The following is a 15,883-nucleotide window of genomic DNA, read 5'->3' on the forward strand; positions in this document are numbered from 1 at the left end:
TTATACCATATGACGTTATACCATTACGTTATACCATAATACGTTATAACGTAATACGTTATAACGTTATACCATATATCGTAATACGTTATGACGTAATACCATATAACGTAATACGTTATAACGTTACACCATATAACGTAATACGTTATAACGTTATACCGTATAACGTTATACAATATGACGTTATACCATATCACGTAATACGCTATAGCATTATACCATATAACATAACACGTTATAACGTTATACGATATGACGTAATACAATATAATATATAATACAATATAATACGTTATAACGTTATACCATATAACGTAATACGTTATAACGTTGTACCATATAACGTAATACGTTATAACGTTGTACCATATAACGCAATACATTATAACCTTATACCGTATAACGTTATACCATACGACGTTATACCATATCACGTAATACGCTATAGCATTATACCATATAACATAACACGTTATAACGTTATACCATATGACGTAATACAATATAACGTTATACCATATGACGTTATACCATATCACGTAATACGTTATAACGTTATACCATATAACGTAATACGTTATAACGTAATACGTTATAACGTTATACCATATATCGTAATACAATATAACGTTATACCATATGACGTTATACCATATACCGTAATATGTTATAACGTTATACCATATGAGGTATTACGTTATAAACTTATACCATATAACGTAATACGTTATAACGTTATACCATATGACGTTATACCATATCACGTAATACGTTATAACGTTATACCATATATCGTAATACGTTATGACGTAATACCATATAACGTAATACGTTATAACGTTATTCTATATAGCGTAATACGTTATAACGTAATTCCATATAACGTAATACGTTATGACGTTATACCATATAACGTAATTCGTTATAACGTTGTACCATATAACGTAATACGTTATAACGTTGTACCATATAACGCAATACGTTATAACGTTATACCATATAACGTAATACGTTATAACGTAATACTATATAACGCAATACGTTATAACGTTATTCCATATGACGATATACCATATCACGTAATACGCTATAGCGTTATACTATATAACAGAATACGTTACAACGTTATACCATATAACGTAATACGTTATAACGTTATACCATATAACGTAATACCATATAACGTAATATGTTATAACGTTATACCATATAACGTAATACGTTATAACGTTACACCATATAACGTAATACGTTATAACGTTATACCATATAACGCTACACGTTTTAACGTAATACCATATAACGTAATACGTTATAACGTTATACCGTATCACGCAATACGTTATGACGTTATACCATATCACGTAATACGTTATAACGTAATACGTTATAACGTTATACCATATTCCGTAATATGTTATAACGTTATACCATATAAGGTATTACGTTATAATCTTATACCATATAACGTAATACGTTATAACGTTATACCATATGACGTTATACCATATCACGTAATACGTTATAACGTTATACCATATAACGTAATACGTTATAACGTATTACGTAATACGTTATAACGTTATACCATATATCGTAATACGTTATGACGTAATACCATATAACGTAATACGTTATAACGTTATTCTATATAACGTAATACGTTATAACGTAATTCCATATAACGTAATTCGTTATAACGTTGTACCATATAACGTAATACGTTATAACGTTATACCATATAACGTAATACGTTATAACGTTATACCATATAACGTAATACGTTATAACGTAATACCATATAACGCAATACGTTATAACGTTATACCATATGACGTTATACCATTACGTTATACCATAATACGTTATAACGTAATACGTTATAACGTTATACCATATATCGTAATACGTTATGACGTAATACCATATAACGTAATACGTTATAACGTTACACCATATAACGTAATACGTTATAACGTTATACCATATAACGCTACACGTTTTAACGTAATACCATATAACGTAATACGTTATAACGTTATACCGTATAACGTTATACAATATGACGTTATACCATATCACGTAATACGCTATAGCATTATACCATATAACATAACACGTTATAACGTTATACGATATGACGTAATACAATATAATATATAATACAATATAATACGTTATAACGTTATACCATATAACGTAATACGTTATAACGTTGTACCATATAACGTAATACGTTATAACGTTGTACCATATAACGCAATACGTTATAACGTTATAACATATAAGGTAATACGTTGTAACGTAATACCATATAACGCAATACGTTATAACGTTATACCATATGACGTTATACCATATCACGTAATACGCTATAGCGTTATACCTTATAACATAATACGTTATAACGTAATACCATCTAACGTAATACGTTATAACGTTGTACCATATAACGCAATACGTTATAACGTTATACCATGTAACGTAATACGTTATAACGTTATAACATATGACGTTATACCATATCACGTAATACGCTATAGCGTTATACCATATAACATAATACGTTTTAACGTTATACCATATAACGTAATGCGTTATAACGTTATACCATATAACGCAATACAATAAAACGTTATACCATATGACGTTATACCATATACCGTAATATGTTATAACGTTATATCATATAAGGTATTACGTTATAAACTTATACCATATAACGTAATACGTTATAACGTTATACCATATGACGTAATACAATATAACGTTATACCATATGACGTTGTACCATATAACGTAATACGTTATAACGTTGTACCATATAACGCAATACGTTATAACGTTATACCATATAACGTAATACGTTATAACGTAATACTATATAACGTAATACGTTATAACGTTATTCCATATGACGATATACCATATCACGTAATACGCTATAGCGTTATACTATATAACATAATACGTTACAACGTTATACCATATAACGTAATACGTTATAACGTTATACCATATAACGTAATACGTTATAACGTAATACCATATAACGTAATACGTTATAACGTATTACCATATGACGTTGTACCATATACCGCAATACGTCATAACGTTATACCATATAACGTTATACCATATAACGTTTTACTATATAACGTAATACGTTATAACGTTATAACGTTATACCATATAACGTAATACGTTATAACGTTATACCATATAACGTAATACCATATAACGTAATATGTTATAACGTTATACCATATAACGTAATACGTTATAACGTTATACCATATAACGTAATACGTTATAGCGTTATACCATATAACGTAAGATCATATAACGTAATATGTTATAATGTAATACCATATAACGTAATACGTTATAACGTTACACCATATAACGTAATACGTTATAACGTTATACCATATAACGCTACACGTTTTAACGTAATACCATATAACGTAATACGTTATAACGTTATACCGTATCACGCAATACGTTATAGCGTTATACCATATAACGCAATACATTATAACGTAATACCATATAACGTAATACGTTATAACGTTATACCATATAACGCAATACGTTATAGTGTTATACCATATAACGCAATACATTATAACGTTATACCGTATAACGTTATACCATATGACGTTATACCATATGACGTTATACCATATCACGTAATACGCTATAGCATTATACCATATAACATAACACGTTATAACGTTATACCATATGACGTAATACAATATAACGTTATACCATATGACGTTATACCATATCACGTAATACGTTATAACGTTATACCATATAACGTAATACGTTATAACGTAATACGTTATAACGTTATACCATATTCCGTAATATGTTATAACGTTATACCATATAAGGTATTACGTTATAAACTTATACCATATAACGTAATACGTTATAACGTTATACCATATGACGTTATACCATATCACGTAATACGTTATAACGTTATACCATATAACGTAATACGTTATGACGTAATACCATATAACGTAATACGTTATAACGTTATTCTATATAACGTAATACGTTATAACGTAAATCCATATAACGTAATTCGTTATAACGTTGTACCATATAACGTAATACGTTATAACGTTATACCATATAACGTAATACGTTATAACGTTATACCATGTAACGTAGTACGTTATAACGTAATACCATATAACGCAATACGTTATAACGTTATACCATATGACGTTATACCATATCACGTAATACGCTATAGCGTTATACCTTATAACATAATACGTTATAACGTAATACCATATAACGTAATACGTTATAACGTTATACCATATAACGTAATACGTTATAACGTTGTACCATATAACGTAATACGTTATAACGTTGTACCATATAACGCAATACGTTATAACGTTATAACATATAACGTTATACCATATAACGTAATACGTTATAACGTTGTACCATATAACGTAATACGTTATAACGTTATTCCATATAACGTAATACGTTAAAACGTAATACCATATAACGTAAAACGTTATAACGTTATACCATATAACGTAATACGTTATAACGATGTACCATATAACGTAATACGTTATAACGTTATACCATATATCGTAATACGTTATGACGTAATACCATATAACGTAATACGTTATGACGTTATTCCATATAACGTAATACGTTATAACGTAATTCCATATAACGTAAGACGTTATAACGTTATACCATAGAACGTAATACGTTATAACGTTGTACCATATAACGTAATACGTTATAACGTTGTACCATATATCGCAATACGTTATAACGTTATACCATATAACGTAATACGTTATAACGTAATACCATATAACGCAATACGCTATAACGTTATACCATATGACGTTATACCATATCACGTAATACGCTATAGCGTTATACCATATATCATAATACGTTATAACGTTATACCATATAACGCAATACGTTATAACGTTATACCATATACCGTAATACGTTATAACGTAATACCATATAACGCAATACGTTATAACGTTATACCATATGACGTTATACCATATCACGTAATACGCTATAGCGTTATACCTTATAACATAATACGCTATAACGTTATACCATATAACGTAATACGTTATAACGTTATACCATATAACGTAATACGTTATAACGTAATACCATATAACGCAATACGTTATAACGTTATACCATATGACGTTATACCATATCACGTAATACGTTATAACGTTGTACCATATAACGTAATACGTTATAACGTTGTACCATATAACGCAATACGTTATAACGTTATACCATATAACGTAATACGTTATAACGTAATACCATATAACGCAATACGTTATAACGTTATACCATATGACGTTATACCATATCACGTAATACGCTATAGCGTTATACCATATATCGTAATACGTTATGACGTAATACCATATAACGTAATACGTTATAACGTTGTACCATATAACGCAATACGTTATAACGTTATACCATATAACGTAATACGTTATAACGTTATTCTATATAACGTAATACGTTATAACGTAATTCCATATAACGTGATACGTTATAACGTTATACCATATAACGTTATTCGTTATAACGTTGTACCATATAACGTAATACGTTATAACGTTATACCATATAACGTAATGCGTTATAACGTTATACCATATAACGCAATACAATAAAACGTTATACCATATGACGTTATACCATATACCGTAATATGTTATAACGTTATATCATATAAGGTATTACGTTATAAACTTATACCATATAACGTAATACGTTATAACGTTATACCATATGACGTAATACAATATAACGTTATACCATATGACGTTATACCATATCACGTAATACGTTATAACGTTATACCATATAACGTAATACGTTATAACGTAATACGTTATAACGTTATACCATATATCGTAATACAATATAACGTTATACCATATGACGTTATACCATATACCGTAATATGTTATAACGTTATACCATATGAGGTATTACGTTATAAACTTATACCATATAACGTAATACGTTATAACGTTATACCATATGACGTTATACCATATCACGTAATACGTTATAACGTTATACCATATATCGTAATACGTTATGACGTAATACCATATAACGTAATACGTTATAACGTTATTCTATATAGCGTAATACGTTATAACGTAATTCCATATAACGTAATACGTTATGACGTTATACCATATAACGTAATTCGTTATAACGTTGTACCATATAACGTAATACGTTATAACGTTGTACCATATAACGCAATACGTTATAACGTTATACCATATAACGTAATACGTTATAACGTAATACTATATAACGTAATACGTTATAACGTTATTCCATATGACGATATACCATATCACGTAATACGCTATAGCGATATACTATATAACATAATACGTTACAACGTTATACCATATAACGTAATACGTTTTAACGTTATACCATATAACGTAATACGTTATAACGTAATACCATATAACGTAATACGTTATAACGTATTACCATATGACGTTGTACCATATACCGCACTACGTCATAACGTTATACCATATAACGTTATACCATATAACGTTTTACTATATAACGTAATACGTTATAACGTTATAACGTTATACCATATAACGTAATACGTTATAACGTTATACCATATAACGTAATACCATATAACGTAATATGTTATAACGTTATACCATATAACGTAATACGTTATAACGTTATACCATATAACGTAATACGTTATAGCGTTATACCATATAACGTAAGATCATATAACGTAATATGTTATAATGTAATACCATATAACGTAATACGTTATAACGTTACACCTTATAACGTAATACGTTATAACGTTATACCATATAACGCTACACGTTTTAACGTAATACCATATAACGTAATACGTTATAACGTTATACCGTATCACGCAATACGTTATAGCGTTATACCATATAACGCAATACATTATAACGTTATACCATATAACGTAATACGTTATAACGTTATACCATATAACGCAATACGTTATAGTGTTATACCATATAACACAATACATTATAACGTTATACCGTATAACGTTATACCATATGACGTTATACCATATCACGTAATACGCTATAGCATTATACCATATAACATAACACGTTATAACGTTATACCATATGACGTAATACAATATAACGTTATACCATATGACGTTATACCATATCACGTAATACGTTATAACGTTATACCATATAACGTAATACGTTATAACGTAATACGTTATAACGTTATACCATATTCCGTAATATGTTATAACGTTATACCATATAAGGTATTACGTTATAAACTTATACCATATAACGTAATACGTTATAACGTTATACCATATGACGTTATACCATATCACGTAATACGTTATAACGTTATACCATATAACGTAATACGTTATGACGTAATACCATATAACGTAATACGTTATAACGTTATTCTATATAACGTAATACGTTATAACGTAAATCCATATAACGTAATTCGTTATAACGTTGTACCATATAACTTAATACGTTATAACGTTATACCATATAACGTAATACGTTATAACGTTATACCATATAACGTAATACGTTATAACGTAATACCATATAACGCAATACGTTATAACGTTATACCATATGACGTTATACCATATCACGTAATACGCTATAGCGTTATACCTTATAACATAATACGTTATAACGTAATACCATATAACGTAATACGTTATAACGTTATACCATATAACGTAATACGTTATAACGTTGTACCATATAACGTAATACGTTATAACGTTGTACCATATAACGTAATACGTTATAACGATGTACCATATAACGTAATACGTTATGACGTAATACCATATAACGTAATACGTTATAACGTTATTCTATATAACGTAATACGTTATAACGTAAATCCATATAACGTAATTCGTTATAACGTTGTACCATATAACGTAATACGTTATAACGTTATACCATATGACGTTATACCATATCACGTAATACGTTATAACGTTATACCATATAACGTAATACGTTATGACGTAATACCATATAACGTAATACGTTATAACGTTATTCTATATAACGTAATACGTTATAACGTAAATCCATATAACGTAATTCGTTATAACGTTGTACCATATAACTTAATACGTTATAACGTTATACCATATAACGTAATACGTTATAACGTTATACCATATAACGTAATACGTTATAACGTAATACTATATAACGTAATACGTTATAACGTTATTCCATATGACGATATACCATATCACGTAATACGCTATAGCGTTATACTATATAACATAATACGTTACAACGTTATACCATATAACGTAATACGTTTTAACGTTATACCATATAACGTAATACGTTATAACGTAATACCATATAACGCAATACGTTATAACGTTATACCATATGACGTTATACCATATCACGTAATACGCTATAGCGTTATACCTTATAACATAATACGTTATAACGTAATACCATATAACGTAATACGTTATAACGTTATACCATATAACGTAATACGTTATAACGTTGTACCATATAACGTAATACGTTATAACGTTATTCCATATAACGTAATACGTTAAAACGTAATACCATATAACGTAAAACGTTATAACGTTATACCATATAACGTAATACGTTATAACGATGTACCATATAACGTAATACGTTATAACGTTATACCATATATCGTAATACGTTATGACGTAATACCATATAACGTAATACGTTATGACGTTATTCCATATAACGTAATACGTTATAACGTAATTCCATATAACGTAAGACGTTATAACGTTATACCATAGAACGTAATACGTTATAACGTTGTACCATATAACGTAATACGTTATAACGTTGTACCATATATCGCAATACGTTATAACGTTATACCATATAACGTAATACGTTATAACGTAATACCATATAACGCAATACGCTATAACGTTATACCATATGACGTTATACCATATCACGTAATACGCTATAGCGTTATACCATATATCATAATACGTTATAACGTTATACCATATAACGCAATACGTTATAACGTTATACCATATACCGTAATACGTTATAACGTAATACCATATAACGCAATACGTTATAACGTTATACCATATGACGTTATACCATATCACGTAATACGCTATAGCGTTATACCTTATAACATAATACGCTATAACGTTATACCATATAACGTAATACGTTATAACGTTATACCATATAACGTAATACGTTATAACGTAATACCATATAACGCAATACGTTATAACGTTATACCATATGACGTTATACCATATAACGTAATACGTTATAACGTTATACCATATAACGTAATACGTTATAACGTAATACCATATAACGCAATACGTTATAACGTTATACCATATGACGTTATACCATATCACGTAATACGCTATGGCGTTATACCATATAACGTAATACGTTATGACGTAATACCATATAACGTAATACGTTATAACGTTATTCTATATAACGTAATACGTTATAACGTAAATCCATATAACGTAATTCGTTATAACGTTGTACCATATAACGTAATACGTTATAACGTTATACCATATAACGTAATACGTTATAACGTTATAACATATAACGTTATACCATATAACGTAATACGTTATAACGTTGTACCATATAACGTAATACGTTATAACGTTATTCCATATAACGTAATACGTTAAAACGTAATACCATATAACGTAAAACGTTATAACGTTATACCATATAACGTAATACGTTATAACGATGTACCATATAACGTAATACGTTATAACGTTATACCATATATCGTAATACGTTATGACGTAATACCATATAACGTAATACGTTATGACGTTATTCCATATAACGTAATACGTTATAACGTAATTCCATATAACGTAAGACGTTATAACGTTATACCATAGAACGTAATACGTTATAACGTTGTACCATATAACGTAATACGTTATAACGTTGTACCATATATCGCAATACGTTATAACGTTATACCATATAACGTAATACGTTATAACGTAATACCATATAACGCAATACGCTATAACGTTATACCATATGACGTTATACCATATCACGTAATACGCTATAGCGTTATACCATATATCATAATACGTTATAACGTTATACCATATAACGCAATACGTTATAACGTTATACCATATACCGTAATACGTTATAACGTAATACCATATAACGCAATACGTTATAACGTTATACCATATGACGTTATACCATATCACGTAATACGCTATAGCGTTATACCTTATAACATAATACGCTATAACGTTATACCATATAACGTAATACGTTATAACGTTATACCATATAACGTAATACGTTATAACGTAATACCATATAACGCAATACGTTATAACGTTATACCATATGACGTTATACCATATCACGTAATACGCTATAGCGTTATACCATATATCGTAATACGTTATGACGTAATACCATATAACGTAATACGTTATAACGTTGTACCATATAACGCAATACGTTATAACGTTATACCATATAACGTAATACGTTATAACGTTATAACATATGACGTTATACCATATCACGTAATACGCTATAGCGTTATACCATATAACATATTACGTTATAACGTTATACCATATAACGTAATGCGTTATAACGTTATACCATATAACGTAATACAATATAACGTTATACCATATGACGTTATACCATATACCGTAATATGTTATAACGTTATATCATATAAGGTATTACGTTATAAACTTATACCATATAACGTAATACGTTATAACGTTATACCATATGACGTTATACCATATAACGTAATACGTCATAAAGTTGTACCATATAACGTTTTACCATATAACGTAATACGTTATAACGTTCTACCATATAACGTAATACAATATAACGTTATACCATGTGACGTTATACCATATCACGTAATACGTTATAACGTTATACCATATAACGTAATACGTTATAACGTAATACGTTATAACGTTATACCATATATCGTAATACAATATAACGTTATACCATATGACGTTATACCATATACCGTAATATGTTATAACGTTATACCATATAAGGTATTACGTTATAAACTTATACCATATAACGTAATACGTTATAACGTTATACCATATGACGTTATACCACATCACGCAATACGTTATAACGTTATACCATATAACGTAATACGTTATAACGTAATACGTTATAACGTAATACGTTATAACGTTATACCATATAACGTAATACGTTATAACGTTATACCATATAACGTAATACGTTATAACGTAATACCATATAACGCAATACGTTATAACGTTATACCATATGACGTTATACCATATCACGTAATACGCTATAGCGTTATACCATATAACGTAATACGTTATGACGTAATACCATATAACGTAATACGTTATAACGTTATTCTATATAACGTAATACGTTATAACGTAAATCCATATAACGTAATTCGTTATAACGTTGTACCATATAACGTAATACGTTATAACGTTATACCATATAACGTAATACGTTATAACGTTATAACATATAACGTTATACCATATAACGTAATACGTTATAACGTTGTACCATATAACGTAATACGTTATAACGTTATTCCATATAACGTAATACGTTAAAACGTAATACCATATAACGTAAAACGTTATAACGTTATACCATATAACGTAATACGTTATAACGATGTACCATATAACGTAATACGTTATAACGTTATACCATATATCGTAATACGTTATGACGTAATACCATATAACGTAATACGTTATGACGTTATTCCATATAACGTAATACGTTATAACGTAATTCCATATAACGTAAGACGTTATCACGTTATACCATAGAACGTAATACGTTATAACGTTGTACCATATAACGTAATACGTTATAACGTTGTACCATATATCGCAATACGTTATAACGTTATACCATATAACGTAATACGTTATAACGTAATACCATATAACGCAATACGCTATAACGTTATACCATATGACGTTATACCATATCACGTAATACGCTATAGCGTTATACCATATATCATAATACGTTATAACGTTATACCATATAACGCAATACGTTATAACGTTATACCATATACCGTAATACGTTATAACGTAATACCATATAACGCAATACGTTATAACGTTATACCATATGACGTTATACCATATCACGTAATACGCTATAGCGTTATACCTTATAACATAATACGCTATAACGTTATACCATATAACGTAATACGTTATAACGTTATACCATATAACGTAATACGTTATAACGTAATACCATATAACGCAATACGTTATAACGTTATACCATATGACGTTATACCATATCACGTAATACGCTATAGCGTTATACCATATATCGTAATACGTTATGACGTAATACCATATAACGTAATACGTTATAACGTTGTACCATATAACGCAATACGTTATAACGTTATACCATATAACGTAATACGTTATAACGTTATAACATATGACGTTATACCATATCACGTAATACGCTATAGCGTTATACCATATAACATATTACGTTATAACGTTATACCATATAACGTAATGCGTTATAACGTTATACCATATAACGTAATACAATATAACGTTATACCATATGACGTTATACCATATACCGTAATATGTTATAACGTTATATCATATAAGGTATTACGTTATAAACTTATACCATATAACGTAATACGTTATAACGTTATACCATATGACGTTATACCATATAACGTAATACGTCATAAAGTTGTACCATATAACGTTTTACCATATAACGTAATACGTTATAACGTTCTACCATATAACGTAATACAATATAACGTTATACCATGTGACGTTATACCATATCACGTAATACGTTATAACGTTATACCATATAACGTAATACGTTATAACGTAATACGTTATAACGTTATACCATATATCGTAATACAATATAACGTTATACCATATGACGTTATACCATATACCGTAATATGTTATAACGTTATACCATATAAGGTATTACGTTATAAACTTATACCATATAACGTAATACGTTATAACGTTATACCATATGACGTTATACCACATCACGCAATACGTTATAACGTTATACCATATAACGTAATACGTTATAACGTAATACGTTATAACGTAATACGTTATAACGTTATACCGTATATCGTAATACGTTATGACGTAATACCATATAACGTAATACGTTATAACGTTATTCTATATAACGTAATACGTTATAACGTAATACCATATAACGTGATACGTTATAACGTTATACGATATAACGTAATTCGTTATAACGTTGTACCATATAACGTAATACGTTATAACGTTATACCATATAACGCAATACGTTATAGTGTTATACCATATAACGCAATACATTATAACGTTATACCGTATAACGTTATACCATATGACGTTATACCATATCACGTAATACGCTATAGCATTATACCATATAACATAACACGTTATAACGTTATACCATATGACGTAATACAATATAACGTTATACCATATGACGTTATACCATATCACGTAATACGTTATAACGTTATACCATATAACGTAATACGTTATAACGTAATACGTTATAACGTTATACCATATTCCGTAATATGTTATAACGTTATACCATATAAGGTATTACGTTATAAACTTATACCATATAACGTAATACGTTATAACGTTATACCATATGACGTTATACCATATCACGTAATACGTTATAACGTTATACCATATAACGTAATACGTTATAACGTATTACGTAATACGTTATAACGTTATACCATATATCGTAATACGTTATGACGTAATACCATATAACGTAATACGTTATAACGTTATTCTATATAACGTAATACGTTATAACGTAAATCAATATAACGTAATTCGTTATAACGTTGTACCATATAACGTAATACGTTATAACGTTATACCATATAACGTAATACGTTATAACGTTATACCATATAACGTAATACGTTATAACGTAATACCATATAACGCAATACGTTATAACGTTATACCATATGACGTTATACCATATCACGTAATACGCTATAGCGTTATACCTTATAACATAATACGTTATAACGTAATACCATATAACGTAATACGTTATAACGTTATACCATATAACGTAATACGTTATAACGTTGTACCATATAACGTAATACGTTATAACGTTGTACCATATAACGCAATACGTTATAACGTTATAACATATAACGTTATACCATATAACGTAATACGTTATAACGTTGTACCATATAACGTAATACGTTATAACGTTATTCCATATAACGTAATACGTTAAAACGTAATACCATATAACGTAAAACGTTATAACGTTATACCATATAACGTAATACGTTATAACGATGTACCATATAACGTAATACGTTATAACGTTATACCATATATCGTAATACGTTATGACGTAATACCATATAACGTAATACGTTATGACGTTATTCCATATAACGTAATACGTTATAACGTAATACCATATAACGTAATACGTTATAACGTTATTCTATATAACGTAATACGTTATAACGTTATTCTATATAACGTAATACGTTATAACGTAATTCCATATAACGTAAGACGTTATAACGTTATACCATAGAACGTAATACGTTATAACGTTGTACCATATAACGTAATACGTTATAACGTTGTACCATATATCGCAATACGTTATAACGTTATACCATATAACGTAATACGTTATAACGTAATACCATATAACGCAATACGCTATAACGTTATACCATATGACGTTATACCATATCACGTAATACGCTATAGCGTTATACCATATATCATAATACGTTATAACGTTATACCATATAACGCAATACGTTATAACGTTATACCATATACCGTAATACGTTATAACGTAATACCATATAACGCAATACGTTATAACGTTATACCATATGACGTTATACCATATCACGTAATACGCTATAGCGTTATACCTTATAACATAATACGCTATAACGTTATACCATATAACGTAATACGTTATAACGTTATACCATATAACGTAATACGTTATAACGTAATACCATATAACGCAATACGTTATAACGTTATACCATATGACGTTATACCATATCACGTAATACGCTATAGCGTTATACCATATATCGTAATACGTTATGACGTAATACCATATAACGTAATACGTTATAACGTTGTACCATATAACGCAATACGTTATAACGTTATACCATATAACGTAATACGTTATAACGTTATAACATATGACGTTATACCATATCACGTAATACGCTATAGCGTTATACCATATAACATATTACGTTATAACGTTATACCATATAACGTAATGCGTTATAACGTTATACCATATAACGTAATACAATATAACGTTATACCATATGACGTTATACCATATACCGTAATATGTTATAACGTTATATCATATAAGGTATTACGTTATAAACTTATACCATATAACGTAATACGTTATAACGTTATACCATATGACGTTATACCATATAACGTAATACGTCATAAAGTTGTACCATATAACGTTTTACCATATAACGTAATACGTTATAACGTTCTACCATATAACGTAATACAATATAACGTTATACCATGTGACGTTATACCATATCACGTAATACGTTATAACGTTATACC

Source organism: Bombus vancouverensis, chromosome 1 (assembly GCF_051014615.1).
Source record: "Bombus vancouverensis nearcticus chromosome 1, iyBomVanc1_principal, whole genome shotgun sequence".
Classification (NCBI taxonomy): Eukaryota; Metazoa; Arthropoda; class Insecta; order Hymenoptera; family Apidae; genus Bombus; species Bombus vancouverensis.